The following is a 16,311-nucleotide window of genomic DNA, read 5'->3' on the forward strand; positions in this document are numbered from 1 at the left end:
CGACAAGTGGTTTTGAGTTTGGCTTTCTCAAGTAAATACTCCAAAGTGAATCCTCGGATGTGAGCCTTAGTGACAAGATTCTTGGAGACGTCGGTGGTCTTAAGATGAAGATCACGGGCAATGACCAAAGGGGTAGGAGGATTCTCAAGTCCCGCGAAAGGTACCCCCTTAGCAATAGATAGATCCATCAAGCAAGAATAAGCCTCGAGTGTGGGCAACAACCGAAAGTCGGGAAAAGTGAAGCACCGATAGTCTCGATCATAAAACTGCACTAGAGTGTGTACAAGCTTCTCATCCACATTGGTCGGAGAAGCATAAGTAAGTCCCCGTAACGATGTCGGAAACCAGATCGGATCCTCGATCTTGAGTGCCAAGTCTCTCAAACTAGCTAAATCCACTTCCTTGAACTTGTAGGAGTTAGTCTTCCCCATTCCTACAATGTTTACAAATTCAATTTGTCTAAGCCCTTCGATAAATGCATGGAAATAGTTTATGCATGTATGCATGTATGCATGATCATGTTCAAGTACGGAGAAAACATGGTGGGTTGAGATTCAAAGTCAAGGAGTCACGGGTGGACACGGTGTCGGTGAATCTAGGGCTTTGGATAATAGTAACCGGGTTCTAAAAAGTTCCCAAGTCGCAAGCTCTCTTACGTATATCATGGTGTCACGAGACAAACACTCGCTCCGTGATTATCCGTAAGAAGGTCTAACTTGAGTGTAGTATCGCGTGACGACTAAAACTCGAGACAACACTCGGTTTAGCCTCCGCACTACATCCTAGAAAATGGGCATGGATGGGTTCGGTTATCTACGGTTCATAGCGTCATAGAACAATTAGTAAAGTGCCTAAACGCGACAACACGCGCCGACAACATCACCCCCAAAATGCCTCGGCTATGTGGGATTGATCGCATAATCCAATACACGAGGCAACCCTCGGAATGAATTGTCGATTATATCCCCCCTAAATCCTAAGTTCACTCAGCCCGGGTGTAGGACTTTTGATATTCTCACCCCCACACATTAGCGAGAATTTAAACATTTATTCACACAAGAAAGCAAAAAGAAGCAAGTAAAAACAAAAGCGCAAGCGTGGAAATAAAGACTAGGCGTAACTCTCGAATCTCCCCGGTGAAGTCGCCACTGTTTTATCTTGGTTTTTCAGGTGTCAAACATTGATTAAGTTTGAACCTTTTTAACCTTTGATATCTCATTTTTTCTTGGGAAGGGAAAAATAAGAAAACCCTTGAGAATCGAGGTCCGGGAGTTGGTTTTGCTATAGGAAGGTGTTAGGAACCTATAGCAACTATAGTATCCTATAGGAACCGTCTTTACTTTCTACGCACGCGTTTTATTTTTAAATGCTATTTGAAAAATGATATTTACACCTAAGAGTTTACTAAGTCAAGAATTGGAGGGAGAAGAAGATGTTTGAATTTGGTTTTATTGGACTTGGAGAAATTTTGACTTCTTGCCTACATACCCTTTTAAGGGATCAAACTCCATGTAGTTCTCTTCCACAAAAATGTTTTTGTTTTTGTTGGTTGATTTTAACTTTGAATATGGAATTTTGAAGAATAAGAGAGAGGCCTCAAGGGCATAAGATTTTGAAAAGGTGAGGTGGAATTAGTCATTTTGCAAAAGAAAGTCTAAGTATGATTAAAGTACATTAAGGGTTTTGTTTAAGAAAATAAAGGGAAAATTCAATGGGATTTTGATCCCAAGGTTTCTTTGGAAAATTATTTGAGTGAAGTTGTTCATGTTTTTTGGAAAAGAGAAATTTTCTAGGTATCGTGATCCCTAAGCATACATCTAAAGCATACATTCCCTAGATATTCATCTAATGTATCCATGTGGTGTGTGTGCATGTGTCGGTGCTTGTGTCGGTGTACATCATTAGAGTCCATTGTCCTTTACATTGGCCCTAGTTTACATTCTATGGTCCTGCAAGAATTTAAAATTGCACGAAGTAAAATACACCACCCTAGGTTTTACATTCTAAGTCTTGGCATGAGAATTAAAGTGCAAGAAATGAAACTAAAATTGAAGGATGAAATATGCTTATGGAATGTATGAAACATGAGATGAAAATGTTAGTAGCACAAGATATAAAGCAAGTAAAAGCTATCATAACAAAAGTAAGAAAATTGACATAAAAAGCAAGCAAAAATAATGTGAAATAGCCCTAAAAATTCATCACCAATGCAAGGCTTGAATATGACCTATAATCCTCATAATTCAACATACTTTCAAGGCATAAAATCCAGGTTTTAAAATGAGAATCAAAGTGTCATTGTAAACTTTGCATTTTTATGTTAATTTAGACCTATTTGCACTATTTATTCACAAAACAAAACTTGCAAAGCAAGCAACCAAGCATCACATGCACATATTCAAGTAAAAAACACATTCAAACAGTAGTGAAAAAACTTCATAAAATCATATATCATGAACCACAAACATTTATCAAGAATTGGAATTAAATCATGCAATTTTCATGGATTTTTTACATGAAATTCAAGTAATAAAGCAAAAAACGTCACAATATTTTTTATCAAGTTTTTCGGTAAACAAGTAACACAAAAACATTACAAAATTATCAAGAAAGTATATGAATTTTTATGGAATTTTTATAAAAGATTTTAAACTCAAAAGAGGTGTAATTAGCGAAAGCAATATACAAAATAGCAAGAACACAAGTGAAGAACGAAAATCCGCAAGAGACAGGCCTGTGCCCAAGATCTGGATGGATCCGGTCTATCCAAATGCATCGGGAGCGTTGGATTGATCCCGGCTCCATCAAACCCTAGATCTAACGGCTAAGGATGAACATAAGGTGAACCAAGAATGAACCGGACCGGTTCAGGGGTCTATAAAACCCTAAGCCTACCGGTCCGTTCATTTTCTACGTTTGCTTCTCTCTCTAAGCCTCAAACTCCTCTCCACTTCTCTCTAAAACGCCGGTCATCTTCTCCGGCGGGTTTGACCACCGCCGTGAAGATTCGATGACGGAACCCTAACTTTCTCCGATCTACATGGATCTAAATCCTAAACTACTCTATTTTTCTTGCCGATTTCGAATATGAGCTTAGATTTGAAAAATAAACGGTGAAACTTCGTATATCTACGTTTGATGTTTCGGTATCAAATCTTTTCCAATCTTTTTCGAATGAACAAGTCCTAGAACTTGTTAATCTACTTCGATTCACCATTTATTTATGTTTATGTACCTTCGATGAAGATTTGAAACAGAAACGAGAAGGTTTTCGAGTTTTACCCGAGTTTTGAACGAAGATTCGAGTGAGAAGACGAAGAGAATCTTCGTGAATCTTCTTTGAGTTTCGGTAAGTGATTTGTTGTTGCAAACCGAAAACGAATCGGTGAAATTCTTCTTCTTCTTCTTTGATTTCTCTTCTTCTCCTTAGGAACACCGTGATCGTACGAATTTGTCACTTCGGTGACGAATTCGTATCGGAATTGCGGTGAATTTGGTTCGATGATGAAGATTCAGCTGCGAATCTCTCGAGAACTTCGCGAAATTCACTTCAATTTTGTTCAATTTGTGATTCCGGACAATTAGGGTTCGTGATTGTTTCTTTTGTTCTTGATGAAATCGTTGCTCCTAACAATCTTGTGATGCTGAATTCGTGTGGATTGATGGATTTGGATATGGATTTGGTGGTTTTTTGTTGGAATTGTGGATGAAGAAAACGGTTAGGGTTTGAAGCTTGCTTCGGCCTTCATCTTGTTCTTGAGTTTTTGGATTTGATTTCTTTGATTCGGAGAGAGATGGGTAAATGTGTTTGTGTGATGTGGCGATGAATGAATGGTGATTTTTTCTTTGACTTGAGTTGGCCTTTGCTTTATAGGTGCCAAGTGTGATATCTGGACCAATAGCTTGCCGACACTGTCTTGGACTTGTTTGATTCGAACTTGGACTAAATTTGGGACTTAAGGACCTCCCTGCAATTTTTGGAACTTTGGGACCAATCCGCAACTTTAGTAAAAGGACTAAAAAACAGACTTTAAAACAATAAGGGACTGGACTGCAATTTTAGAAAAAGGACTAAAGACAAATTCAAAACTAAAAGGACTTAAATGCAATTTTCAAAACTTTGAAGAACTAAAGTGAAAATAATAATAAAATTGGTAAATTGGAAAAAACGTAAAGTGAAACCAATAAAAAACACAAAATGATCTAAAATGAACCAACTACATAAATGAGGTACTTCAAAGTAACCTCTCTCTGTCAAAATTTTGTGTGAAATGACCAAAATGCCCCTGGGGACTAAAATGACTCAAAATGATTCAAATGCAATTTTTTTTAAAATGGTTTTTCAACAGGGAATTAAAGCAAGAGTTTATACAAGCAAATTAAAAGACTCAGAGACAATTTTTAGGGGTTAAAAGAGTTTTAACACAGAAATGACTAAAATGCCCTTAGGGACCAAACCGACCCAAAATGGCTCGGATGCAATCTTGGAATGGATTTTAACATAGAAATGAAACAAAGATTTATACAAACAAATTGAAAAGGCTTAGAGACAATTTTCAAGGACTTAAAATGAATTTGGATGCATGAAATGACTAAAATACCCCTTTTTTATGAATTTTGCAAATAACATTGAAATAAAATGCGAGAGAAATATGCAATTGATCGAGAGACAAATCCAAATGACTTGAAACACAAGAAAGACTCTTTGGATGGTCTAAAATGCAAGAAATCATGGACAAAGTCACAATTGAAAAGATTTTTAAAGCAAAATTGGAAAATAAAGCAGAGTAAAATATTAGTGTAAAACAATAGCAAATTGGTAATCTTTCAATAGTAATAGACACATATCGTAGATGGAAAATATTTTGGGCAAGTATTTTTAGGTCCAAAATTAGGGTATAACATGGACTGATTATGAAATAAGTGAAAGAGTAGAAGAATGTGTTATTTCTAAAAAGGTGCAGGATACATTGCAAACACATCATGCAAGAGCTCTGAATTTCAAAGAAGCAAGAACTGACATGGGAGTAATAAATGCATTGACTACTCAGCCTTTGTGGAGGGATTGATCTATCAACTCTTCCTTCTTCTAAATACAGTCTCAATCTTTATGTGTGGATGATTTTGTGGTAGGAATTATCGATGACAGTCAAACCATAAGTTTTTTCGACTAGATGCAAGGGTAGATGCATTAGAATGCTCCACATAAATTGGGCATCTTAGTTTCCCCATTGTCATCTAACCATTTAACATTTCATATGTTGGAAAGTCTTTAATAATTCAAATTATAGCGACCATCAAAAAAATGTTTCTTCAAGGACACGTCGTAAGTCATAACACCGTCCTCCCATAACATTTTAGATTCATATATGGTGGCAATAAAGAGTAATAATCACGGGCCAACAAGAAAAACCCGGACTATTTTGTCGAATCGAGCAAAACTATCTCGAACACAAACCTATTCTAAGATTATGAGGATCTCGAGAAAATTTAGGTCATGTTTCATCAAAGTCTTTCCAAGCTTCTACATATGGCGGTGTGAAAGAGATAAAGAATCGTTCTCTCTTGCCTTTCACACACTTGCATTGCATTTCTTACAAGAGTATCTAATATCCCCTTTTCCATTGTTATCTTCGTGATGTTCCAAAGCAAACTTAATAAACTCATGAACTTTGATATTCTTCTTCCCACTCCTTCTTTCATCAACAATTTCATAAAAATATTTCTTTCCCTTTATCATACTTTTCTTTTTATTCAATATTTACTTTTTTTTCAAAAATTAACAATTACCAATTATTTTTTTCCATTATTTTCTTGTTAAAAATGTTTTTCTCAAATCAAAATTTGTTTTATGAAAAAGGACTTTTAGTATATATATATTTTTTAAATAAATCATTTTTTAAATTGGTAGAATGTAAATTTTTTTTTTCAAATTTTTTGAAGTAATTTGGATTTTTTGGTCCAAATTCGAATTTTTTTGAATTATTTGGCGCCAGCTTTTCTTTAGTTTATTTACCGACGAAAATTCGTACAATAATTCGTCGAAAATTTGCAGGAATAGATCAAAAAATTTCTACGAATAATTTCCTCATAATTTTTACAATAATTCCTTGGAAATTCGTCGAAAATTTGCAGGAATAGATCAAAAATTTTCTATGAATAATATCCTCAGAAATCAATGTTTCCGATGAATTTGGGATGTTTTCCGAGTAATAAATTCGTAGGAAAACCAGTTATTTATTGTAGTGTAATAACTTGAACAACCTTCTCATACACATATACATGGTGGAAATAAGGAGTAATAATCACGGGCCAACAAGAATAAACCCTGACTATTTTGTCAAATCGAGCAAAACTATTTGAACACAAACCTAATCTAACATTACAAGGATCTCTAGAAAATTTAGGTCATGTTTCATTAAAGTGTTTCCAATCATCTATATATAGTGGTGCGAAAGAGACAAAGAATCGTTCTCTCATGCTTTACACACACTTGGATATCTTACATGAGTATCTAATATCCTCCATTGTTATCTTCATGATGTTCCAAAGCAAATTGTATAAACTCATGAACTTCGATATTCTTTTGACAATAATACTCTGTTATTCATCCATTGGTACGTCCATTGCAGATACCTAAAAAAGTTATAAAAAAGTAACATGATTTCTCACTAAAATGACTTAAAATACATATGAAATTGGCGGTTCCGAGATGAAATAGAAAAACATAACTTAAATGAAAACAATACAAAATGTTCTTTAAATCCAGTGGTACCTCCAAAATGACTTAAGAAAATTGTTAAAATGTTATCAACTATTCTATCATCGGTCATCCAGTGGTACCTCCAATATTGCTGATGCACTATTTTTAGGTACTTAAAAATAAAATGATCGACCAACTAAGGTACAACTACTTGTAGATAAAATATATAATATGTCCTTATAAATAAGTTATAAAAATAATAAGGTGATCATACAATTGAATTTGAAAATTGAAATTGTATTATAAGATTGAATTTTAACACCATATCGTCTAAAACAAAAAAAGAAAAGGAATGTATATATCTTTATTAGGAGATAAAACAATTGTGTTGTAAATTATAATTAAAAAGAAAAGAAGAAGGTCTTTACAGGTCCAACAACTTGTGTTTAATACTATGCATGGTGAAAAGGACTTGTAACTTCCTCTCCTTTCAATTAATATTGTGGTCAATGAATTAATCCTACACGTAAATTTTGATCTGAATTTAGTTAAATTAAGGTTTAAGACGCAAAGCCATTTGAATTCTTTCACATTTAATTTTAAGAAACCAAAAGTTGTATAAATTGGACCTTAGGTGTAATTAGATTCTCATCAAAAAACAAAACTCAAATGGTACATAAATTGCTTTGTGTATCATTATCCATCAGATTGTGCACTCTACCAGACGCATTGCATTCTGCACACTTTAAAGCTGAGATTAGAACTGCATCAGCGCTCTCCTAAAGCTGAAGGTCGTCGTATTCTATGATCTCTACGTGAGTATCTAAATAAATAAAATAAATTAATATTTATGCTTTTTTTGGATAAATTAATATTTATGCTTTTGGTGATTTGATGATTGTCTTTTCCACTGTTGCTTAAATAAATATAATTTCATGGAATGAATTTTTTTCCACTCTTTTTAGTTTAATTATTGATCTAGTTGAATAATATACTATGTTATTTTAAGGGAAATAATATTTGAACAACCATTTTGTGAAAATTTTTGTGACAATTCATATTATGTTTTGTATTTTCTCTAACTATTCCTCATGGTGTAATTGTGGTAAGAATTCATTGTTGTGTCCGTGGAGACCTGCTCCCGAATCACTATATTTAAAGTTTAATGTTTCTTAGCTCTCTCATTTCTTATAACAAGTTAAAGAATTCTAGGCAGCTCAATGATTTTATAACATAAAGATTGTTTAAATCCTTAAAAAAAATATACAGATTGTTTAAATATACTCATGCATATAGATAATTTAAATACACTCAACCCATTTTCATACGATCTGGTATGTATTTTATAGTTTGTGTATATTTTATCTTCTTTTATGTGTATATTTAGCATCTATCAAATTTTGTTATACCGATTCCATAATATCTACCTCAGTTGATAACATTGATAATCATTCTGGTATAAATCAGAGACCTCACAGTTGTGCATGTATATTTTAGATGATATTTATCACTTCATCTCTCGACAAAATAAAACAATACAAAATGCAAGGTTTCAATCTTTTGTAATCACCACTAATGAAAAAGATGAAAGAAACTGGGATATAATATTATTTTTTATATAAGGAAAAGCTAGGATTGCATGTATAAATATATTTTTTAATAACAAAAATAAATTTTATTGATGAAAAGGAGAAAAAGAAAATTAATATTGAACTCACATCTTTGAAGTAATTAAGTACAACGGACCCACTAAAAAGAATCATCCTACATGAACAATAAAGACAAGACAAAAAATTCAAATACCATTCAAAAGACATACATGACCCCATTTTCTTCCTAGTTAGTAGTTAGAGATCATCTCTAAGAGAATGATTTAACCTCATCTACAAAGACCTCCACATCCGGATTCTTTGAAGAAAAGATTAATCTTATCCTTTGAGTTGAGTGTATTTAGATTAATCTATCTACATGAGTACACTTAAACATATCTGTATGTTATGAATCATTGAGCTGCGTAGAATTCTTTAACTTGTTATACGAAATGAGAGAGCTAAGAAACATAAAACTTTAAATAGTGATTCAGGAGCAGGTCTCCACGGACACAACAATGAATTCTTACTACAAAATTACAGTAAAAAATATTATTCCATAAACTAAAAAGAGTGGACAATATTCATTCCATGAAATTATATTTATTTAAGCAATAGTGTAAAGACAATGATCAAATCATCAAAAGCATATCTAATTATTTATTTATTTATTTTATTTATTTATTGAGATACTCACATAGAGATGAAGGAAGACCACCTTCAGCATTAGGAGCTGAAGGAGTTCCAGTCTCAGTCTCAGCTTCAAGTCTGCAGAATTCAATGCATCTGGTAGAGTGCACAATCTGATGGATAATGGTACACAAAGCAATTGATATACCAAGCTGAACAGTCAATAGGCCCCCATGTCTTGGGCGATATTTCATCATCTTTCTTCATCAGATCAGCCTTTCCCACAGAAACAGTAATGAGAAGAATAAGAATAACAATTGAGATATTAATTACTTGCCATTTGTAACTTTTTTATTAGGATATACTATGTATTTTATTTAGCAGTTGTACTTTATTTGATGGATCATTTTATTTTAAGTACTTTTTAAAGCAAAATTTATTAATTTCGAATAAACAAGCACAAGATGTACAAAGACGCTCGATAAAACAAACAAAGTTACAGAGAAAATTCTCAAACATCCACAGTGAAATAAAACATGATAAAACCACCAAGTAACATCACTATCCCATTTAGTATGTTTGACTGCTACTGCTAAAAATATTGCATCACCAATTGAAATACCAGTGGATTGTTATTGTCAAAAGAATATCACTGTAGAGTTTAATATCGGAGTTCATGAGTTTATTAAGTTTGCATTGGTACATGACGAAAATAACATCGGAAAAGGGAATATTAGATACCTGTGTAAGAAAGGCAAGGGAGAACGGTATTGTGTCTCTTTCGCATCCCCATAAAAAGAAACTTAGAAACACTTTGATGAAACATGACCAAAATTTTCTCGAGATCCTTGTAATGTTAGATTAGGTTGGTGTTCAGATAGTTTTGCTTTCCGATTCGACAAAACAATCAAGGTCTATTCTTGTTGGCCCGTGATTATTACTCATTATTGCTACCATGTATGTGTATGAGAAGGGAGTTTAAGTTATTAACAATATTTTTCATGGCCCGTCCAACCCAAATAGGAACATTGACATGTATAATATATGAATCTAAAATGTTATGGGAGGATGAAGTTATGAGTTATGACGGATCCTTGAAAAAAAACTTTTTTATGAAGGCCGCTATAATGCGGATGATTAAAGACTTTTCAACCTATGAGATGTTAACTGATTGGATGACAATGGGGAAACTAGGATGCCCAATTTGCATGGAGCATTCTAAGGCATTTTACCCATGCATCTGGTCGAAAAACCTTATGGTTTGACTGTCATTGATAATTCCTACCACAAAGTCATCCACACATACGGATTGAGACTTCATTTAGAAAAAGGTAGAGTTGATACATCAATTCCTCCACGAAGGTTGAGTGGTCAATGCCTTTCTTTCTTACTCCCATATCAGCTCTTGCTTTTTGACATTCAGATTTTCTGCATGATGTGTTTGCAATGTATTCCACACCTTCATAGCAGTTGCACATTCTTCTATTGTTTGATTTTCTTGTATAATCAGTCTAAGTGATAAGATTAGATGAACTTTTGCATTCAAGATCACTATTTCTTGTTTAGATCTTGTCTAGGTATCCTCTGGTTTCTGACCTTGAGTTCCACTAAGCTATAATTCCTTTGTAATGAATGGTGGTCTTGATGAAGAGCATCCTTTGTAATGAAGCTGTAGGTGGAAATTAAATCTTTGCTCAACAATTTTACTTATTCATGAATATTTCCTATAACACTTATAAGGTTCTCAAACCCATAGAGGTAGAGCTTTGATGCCAATTGAAGTAAACACAATAGTCATAAGAACCAGGGTTTGAATTGTGGCCCTTTGAAATTTTGGTTATTTTTCAACCTTGAGAAGATATTCAGATTTGATGATCTAAAGTATGTATCAGAATAAATTTGATACTTGAAAAGATTGGATGATTGTACTTGCTTATGAAATATAAAATAAAAATGGCACAATGAAGTTATCCCGGTTCACCCTAACCTAGCTAGTCCAGTCCCCACAACTTGTGAGATTATCCAATAATGGTGTCTGAGATATCTTCTTAGATGATGCACACTTTAAGGCTTAATGGATCTTCTTCCACTGTATACATCATATAATTGGGTCTATGCTCTTTAACAATTCTTGCTTTCTTACCTCTTCAACGTTCTATAATATCACGCTCAATGTTTTCAACATTATTTCGATTACTATAATGTGACAAGGTGTAGTGCTTCCACTAGCGCCCCCACTATTCTTTAATTCAAATGGGTATTTATTTTCATAAAGTCAACATCGTTTGATTCTATGATCACTTTACATTTATGTCATAAAACCCATATGATTTGTTATTTATAGCATACCAAATGAATACACATTCGTAGGCTCTACTTGTGAGTTTAACTCTCTTGGGGTCATGAATTCGAACATAGGTTAGACAATCTCAAGTTCGAAAATAAGACAAATTGGGTTGTCTTTTCTTCAAAACTTCATAAGTAGAAATTTTGTTCTTAGACTTGGGTACTTTATTTAGCACATAGCAAACAATTAATAAAATTTTCCTCGCTAATGAGATACATCACCGAAATTAAGCATGATTTAAAAACTAGCTCGATAAAGGTTTTAATTTTTTTCCTTGTCAACTTTACCGTTCATTTAAGAAGAGTAATATATAGTTGTTTATGCTAGCTTGACTAGTGACAAGCTCCCTTCAAGCCAAACTTGGGTTCCTGCTTCCAAATCATCTCTCTATTCTGTCGGCCTTTAAGAGTGTGTAGATTCTTTCCAAATTTTGGGGGGATGAAGTAGAAGAGCGTGAGGGTCACAATGCCGAGGCACTAGTGTCTTCTAAAAAGATTGTAGATCCAAAGGTTATTCAAAATTGGGCTAACACTCCGGTGCTCACTCTTATGGCTATGCCGGTCACAATGTTGAAGAAAACTCTTAGCCATGACAAGAGTCCCGAGATGGAAGAGGACGTGTTGAAGCCATCGTAACGGACTTTGAGCAGCACTATTCAAACCTTTCTAAGAGCACTAAGGCAGAGAAAAAGAAGAAGCATGTAAACAAAGTGAAGCCTTCTAGTTTTAACTCAGGAATGAGAACCGGTGCCCAAAAGGGTTCCTCTAAAGTTGTCTTGCAGATACAAAATAGTTGGTTCAATTGCATTAGAATAGCAAGGAATATTAATGCTTTTATACAATCTTTCATGGAGAGGGTAGTATTGTAGTAGTTGTTATGGTCATGAATGGTCATAATCTGCCTAGCTTTTGTACAATGGTGGATTAAGCCACCTCTTTCCTTAGGACCTTTCCTTGATAGGGATAGATAAGGATTTTCTTTTCACATGTTTTCCACTATGTGACTTTCTTGTATTGGTTCAGGCATCTCCTGTTTTTATATTTTAGTGCTTTGATAAAAGAAGAATTGTATTCCTTAAAAACTCATTGAAAATGTGGGGATCATATTATGTGTCTCTATCACCACGAAAAAGTCAAGCATGCCAAATATTAAAATCACACAGATTGTAAAAACAAAAGGAGAATTTTAATTTTGAACATACCTTCGGTGGCATAGTATTTTCCAACAAGAATACATGGTACACAAGTATCTTTAAGTGGCATAGTATTTTCCAACAAGAATACATGGCACACAAGTATCTTTTTAAATCTGAATGAACTCGAGTCTTTTTCGGTAGAAATACGTAAAAAAGATTCTTTCTTATCTATGGAGCATGCATCACATCCTAGAGAATATTTTCCTTTTTCGGACGTCAATTACAACTCCGCGTCTTCAATGCCACAACTCTAGTGGTGTAAGAAGATTCTAACAACACTTTATTATTTTCAGTCTTAGCATATGTTTTGAACATAGCATAATCATAATAAGCATGGCGCTAATGTTGAACCACCATTGACTTGATCTACCAACTAGATGGATTTAACCAAATCATAGTAGCGAATTTCTCTTTAGTCGAGTTAGGTTGCAGAGAAGCACTTGACATATTCCTATCTTTATGGGACATATGACCTGACTTCTCACAATTGTAGTAAATAAATTGTGAATCAATGTCATTTCTTGATGGTGGTTGTTGATTTCCATTATAGAACATTTTGTGGGGCTCTTATTCTCGTGGTAGTCGGAGTTCTTATTCACGATGCAATTTTTATCTTTGAAAACAAATTTCAAACATATTCGGAGTTGTGTGTGTGAATTTTTAAGTGTTGTTGTTTGAAACAACAAGCACTTCATTGTTTCGTAGAAAGATGTATTTCTATAGTCCGATTTATCTTTGTTGTATTAAGGGATACCGAACCTCAATAAGTAATTCTCTCGGTAGACATGATTTAAGAAAACGTCTTAAAATTTTGGTTTTGGATTTTCAAATTGTTGTATTTGGATTTCCAAAGTCTATTTTTGAAAAAGAATTTTCATCTACCAAAGTTGTTACTAGGTTGAGTCATGACCGAGGTTGCTCTCTTTAAGAAGTTTTGTGGCTTTGCCTAAAACCGTACAAGGCGTACTAGAAACCACGCCTAAAATTGTGCAAGGCGAGACTAGCAACCAAGCCGCCTTTAGGATAAAACAAGTTCATCGACAATTGTGTGATTAACTATTGCAATGTAGAAAACCATTCGAGAATTACATTTGCAATATGGTACTATGACCACTCTTTTAAATACGAAACCAATCAATTATGGTACTATGACCGCTTTACTATGATATTGTGATCGGTCAAATATGATGTTACCGCTATTTTCTAACTTTTAACATATCCAAGTATCAATGTGGCATCTCAACCACTCAAATATTGTACTACCACCATTCTAACTTTTAACTTCTCCAAGAATCGAAGAAGAAAATATTCTTAAGATCATTCTTAATTTTTAAAGGGACATTATACTTCGAAAGGGACTATGATTTTAAAGAAACTATTTATTCTGAAATGACATAAATTATCGAAGCGATTATGCTCTTAAAACCATTCTTAATTCCGAAGAAAATTATATCTAGAAACGGTCTATGGTCTTAGAACACTCTTAATTAAAGGAGATGAAGAGAAGAAAGATTCATCAACACAAGTAAAAAATGGGGCGAGAGAAGAAAAGTATTTGAAGTTTCAAAATACTTTTCGGTGTGTTGAATGAACTACGTGAGCTCTCTATTGATAGCTAAAATTCACAACTAATATGTGAGGAGCTTTGAGAAGAAGTAATTCAAGTATTACTTTGGGATTAAATAATTCACATATTGGATTTAGTACAAAAATATTTCAAATTGAGTACTGTACTAAAATATATTTTAGATAAAGTGGCAAAATATATTAGATTGCATACCAAAATATTTTCAGATTGTGCACCAAAATATTTTAGATTGCATTCCAAAATATTTTAGCAAAACTTTGGAAGTAAGAAAGCACATTCTAATAATAATTAAATTAATTATTTAATTTAACATTTTTAAATAATATAAATATATATATTCTTGTACTAGTGCTTACTTCATGTAATTATGTACATGTACATCTGTCCTCGTGAGCATAGCTCGGTTGGTATGAACAATGCATAAAATATGCAAGGTTTGAGGTTCAAACCCTAACCACCACCAAAAAATGTACATGTACATCCCTCTGTCAAAAAAAAAAGTGTACATCCTCCATTATATAAACACTAATAACGTGTGTGATCTATCTAACGTGAGTTTTCACTTTTTTCAATTCACACTATTAGTTCTACCCAATATAAAAAATTGTGTTTAGTCTTTTTACTCAATTTACACATTTATTCCAACATATACATATATAGGAAAAAGGATGTTAATTTGGTAATTAATACTTCCTCAGCCCCAATTTATAAATCATTTTGACAGTTTCATTCAAATTAAGAAATATAATCAATGTTGGATAAGAAAATGAAATTATAAATAACTTTAATATAAATATCCTTCCTTAATGTTATAGAGAAGAGGTTAAATAGTAAAGGATATACTATAAAAAAAAACATTAATGCTTAATTGATATTACAAAACAGCTTATGATTTTTTTTAAAGATAACAACTTATGATTTCGAACAAATATTTTCTCCTAATCCACTTTAAACTTTGGATCGATAGGTAGTTTTTTTCATGGTACATAAGAGAGAAAAAGGGTGTTGTTGACCCTCAAAATATTAGTGAGCATTTCTTCCAATTTACTCATTATACGGGTCATTTAAAGGTTCGTCGATCGTTTCTCCAATTACTTTGGCTTCGTGTGTTTGGCTGCTATGGAGTGAACGTATTAACAGGATTTTCAATAACATAGAAACTCCTATTGTACAGCTTTTAGATCATGTTAAATTCCATGCTTTATGGTGGCATAAGGCTAATAATGCCATTTTTGTGCACGATTCTCGAGAGATGGTGGTCGACCCCTTTGTTTGTTTGGGTCTTGAGTGATCGTTTTTGTATATACACCGTAAGACGGTTGTCTTTTGGGGTGATTTCTTTGGTACATCTCGTACTAGGGAGGTCTCGGCGCCATAGTTAATATATTCCATTTTGATTTCTTCAAAAAAAAAAAAAAAGAGTGCTCCGAGATACTCTTTAACGATTCCAAAAGAAGAAATTATTTTATACAAAAGTCAAATATTTCAATTTTCGATGTATTGATTACATATATTTTCACAACAATAAATTGTCATTTAAAGGACTTTTTTTGTGTTAATAGTGTTTTACCCCCGTAATATAGGTCATTTCCGGTTTTACCCCCGTAAAATAATTTTTTTGGATTTCGTCCTTGTAATTTGAAGATTTTTGGTATTGGACCTTTATGAATTTTGACCGTACAAAATCGAAGATATGGCGGGGGTAAACCGAAATTTGCTCAAATTAACGGGGGGTAAACCGAAATTTGCTCAAATTACAAGGGGGTTAAACTAAATTTGCTCAAATTACAGGTGGTGAAATTTTTCATGAAGGTCCAAAACCAAAAAATCTTCAAATTACAAGGATGAAATTCAAAAAAAATATTTTACAAAGGGAAAACCGAAAATGACATATATTACAGGGAGTAAAGCACTATTAACATCTTTTTTTGAAAGAATCATTTAAATGATTTAACTAGTGTTCCAGAGACATAGTTTTATATTTATATATGCCTAAGAAAAAACTCCAATTGAATCTTGATTTCAGTGTCAAATTAAAAACAAGGCTTAAATGCACTTTTGGCCCCTATGTTTCAAATAGTTGCGATTTTGGCCCCTAAGAAAAAATGGATATTTTGACCCCCTATGTTTTGTTTCTCTTTTGATATGCTGATTTTGACCAAGTCAACGCATACGTGGCATGCCACGTGTGTAATTAATTAATTAAAAAAATAAAAAATCGAAAAAATCAATTTTTAAATAAAATAAATGAAAAAAATA

Source organism: Medicago sativa, chromosome 5 (genome assembly GCF_051527215.1).
Source record: "Medicago sativa cultivar Bolivia chromosome 5, Bolivia_mono, whole genome shotgun sequence".
Classification (NCBI taxonomy): domain Eukaryota; kingdom Viridiplantae; phylum Streptophyta; class Magnoliopsida; order Fabales; family Fabaceae; genus Medicago; species Medicago sativa.